Source organism: Suncus etruscus, chromosome 3 (genome assembly GCF_024139225.1).
Source record: "Suncus etruscus isolate mSunEtr1 chromosome 3, mSunEtr1.pri.cur, whole genome shotgun sequence".
NCBI lineage: Eukaryota > Metazoa > Chordata > Mammalia > Eulipotyphla > Soricidae > Suncus > Suncus etruscus.
The window spans coordinates 51,664,001-51,667,412 of record NC_064850.1 but is presented as its reverse complement, the minus strand read 5'-3'; the positions used below and the strand labels follow the sequence as shown (position 1 = coordinate 51,667,412).

Genomic DNA, 3,412 nt, shown 5'->3' with positions numbered 1-3,412 from the left:
GTGGGAATGCCGTCTAGTTCAACCTTTATGGAAAGCAATATGGAGATTCCTCCAAAAACTGGAAATCGAGCTCCCATATGATCCAGCTATTCCACTCCTAGGAATATACCCTAGGAACACAAAAATACAATACAAAAACCCCTTCCTTACACCTATATTCATTGCAGCACTATTTACCATAGCAAGACTCTGGAAAGAACCAATATGCCCTTCAACAGACGAATGGCTAAAGAAACTGTGGTACATATACACAATGGAATATTATGCAGCTGTCAGGAGAAATGAAGTCATAAAATTTTCCTATACATGGATGAACATGGAATCTATTATGCTGAGTGAAATAAGTCAGAGAGAGAAAAACGCAGAATGGTCTCACTCATCTATGGGTTTTAAGAAAAAGGAAAGACATTCTTGCAATAGTAATTTTCAGACACAAAAGAGAGAAGGGCTGGAAGTTACAGCTCACCTCATGAAGCTCACCACAAACAGGGATGAGTTTAGTTAGAGAAATAACTACATTTTGAACTATCCTAATAATGAGAACGTATGAGGGTTATAGAAAGCCTGTCTAGAGTACAGGCGGGGGTTGGGTGGGAAGGAGGGAGATTTGGGACATTGGTGATGGGAATGTTGCACTGGTGATGGGTGGTGTTCTTTACATGACTGAAACCCAAACACAATCATGTATGTAATCAAGGTGTTTAAATAAAATATATATAAAAATATTGATTATAAAAAAGATGTGGAGAAAATATAACACCTGGAGACTAAATATTATGCTGCTCAACTACAGCTGGATCAAAGAGGAAATTAAAGATAATTAATTATTAATAATTAATTAATTACCAAATCTGTAGAACACAGCAAAAGCAGAAAATGCATAGCATTACAGGCTTAAATTAGAAAAGACGAAAAAGACAAATTCCACAACCGAAAGGCACACATAACACATCTGAAATCCAACAGCAAAGGAATTCAAAAGCAAAGAAAAAGAAAATATATAATAAAAACCAGAGCAGAAGTCAGTAATATAGAATCAAGGAAAACAGTACAAGGAATTGATGAAAACAGGAGCTTTTTTTTTTTTTAAAGAATAAATAAGGTAGACAAAACATTGGCAGGACTCACAAAAATAAAAAAAAAAATTCAAATAAATTGGATCAGAAATGAAAGGGGAGAGATTACAATAGAACCCCAAGAAATCCAAGACAAAATGAGAGCTATTATGAACAACTGTACTTTGTTAAGTTACAGAACCTAGAAGAAATTTACAGATTTCTGAAAAAATATCTCCCAATACTTAATGAGGAGGAAGTAGAAAGTATAAACAGGACAATCACAAGTAAGAAAAATGAAACAGTATTAAGAAACTCCACAAGAAAAAATGTCAAGGACCAGACGGCTTTACCAGTGAGTATTATCAAACACGCAGAAAATAGTTGATCCTTAGACACTTCCAAAGAATGGAAAAGATGAAAATCCTCCCTGATAATTTCTATAAAACTAATAGTACATTTATTCCCACAGCTGACAGAGATATCATCAGGAAGGAAATTACAGACCAATCTCACTGATGAACATTGATGCAAAAATTCTTAACAATATCTTAAGCAACAAAATCCAACAAATCCAAAAGATTATAAACCATGACCAAGTGCATTTCATTTGGTTCAATATACACAAATCAATTAACAGCCTACACCAAATCAGTAAAAGAAAGGATAAAAGCCAGATGATCCTATCAATTGATAAAGAGAAAGCATTTGACAAAATCCAACACCCATTCATGATTAAAACCCTCAGCAAAATGCATGTGGAAGGAACCTTCGTTAAGATAGTAAGAGCTGGGGCCAGCGAGGTGGTGCTAGAGGTAAGGTGTCTGCCTTGCAAGCACTAGCCAAGAAAAGACCGCGGTTCGACCCCCCCGGCGTCCCATATGGTCCCCCAAGCCAAGGACAATTTCTGAGCACTTAGCCAGGAGTAAACCCTGAGCATCAAATGGGTGTGGCCCAAAAAACCAAAAAAAAAAAAAAAAAAAAGATAGTAAGAGCTATCTATAAAAAGCCCACAGCCAACATTATTCTTAATGGTAAATGGTAAATAACTGAAAGCATTAGGCACTAGGCAAGGATATCCACTGTCTTCTCTCGTGTTCAACATAGTATTAGAAATTCTAGGAATAGCAATCTGACAAGAGAAGGAGATTATAGGAATTCAAATTGAAAAAGTCAGACTATCCCTGTTTGCTGATGACATAATGATATACATCAGAGACTCTAAGAAATACACACACACACACACACTCACACACACACACACACACACACAAGCTCCTAGAAACAATAAACCAATACAACTAAGTGACCAGATACAAATTCGATACTCATAAGACAGTTGCATTCCTTTATACAAGTAACTACTTAGAGGAGAAAGATATCAAAGATTTTACCCCATTTAAAATAGTGTCCAAAACTACCAAGTACCTAGAAATCAACCTAACAAGAGAGATGAGAAATCTATACCATGAAAACTTCAAAACACTTCAGAAAAAATTGAATAAAACCTAAGGAAATATAATAATATTCTATGCTCATGGATCAGAAGAATCACTATCAACAAAATAACCATCTAACCTAAACTACTATATAGATTTAATGCAACTCCTATTCAAATTCAGGCCACATTCTTCAGGGACTTAGAACAATCAGTTATAGTGCTCACTTCGGCAGCACATATACTAAAATTGGAACGATACAAAGAAGATTAGCATGGCCCCTACGCAAGAACAATCAGTTATAAAGTTTGTGTGGAACCATAAAAGACCTAGGATAACCAAATCCATACTAAAAAAACAAGAAACTGGGGGGCATCTTATCACGTAATTTGAAGCTCCACTACATAGGGCCCCAAATAGCGTAATATTGAAACAAAGACAGACTTTCAGACCAATGGGTCATTGAAGAATATCCAGTGACAAACCTCCAAGTATATAATCAACGTATCTTCGACAAAGAAGCCAAGAATTTGAAATGTAATACAGTCTCTTCCGCAAATAGTGTTGGAACAATTGGATAAACACTTATAAGAACCATGTTTTTATTTCCTTCTTCCTTTTCTTTTTCCAACAGACCTTGAATCATCTTGTTCTCCCTCATAAATTGAGGAGAAAAAATAGATGGTACCAGGAGCAATTAGTCGTATGAACATTGAGTGGAAATAAAAAATGATCAGACTTAAGCAGCAAACCCAAAGTCAACGACACCAAAATCGATACCCAATTTACAAGCTATACACAAAGGAGACCTGTTATACTAGCAGTCCTTAGTGCAAATGGGGGAGGTATGGGATGCATGCTGGGAAAAGGGGTGGAGGGAGGGCAACACTAGTGTTAGGAATGGCCCTAATTCTTTGT

The 3,412-nt window shown here is 36.1% G+C and overlaps 1 pseudogene; it reads left to right on the top strand.

Moving 5' to 3' along the window:
* Nucleotides 1-2,713: 2,713 nt before the first annotated feature.
* LOC126004871 (uncharacterized) lies at nt 2,714-2,806 on the top strand (annotated as a pseudogene).
* Nucleotides 2,807-3,412: the final 606 nt, after the last annotated feature.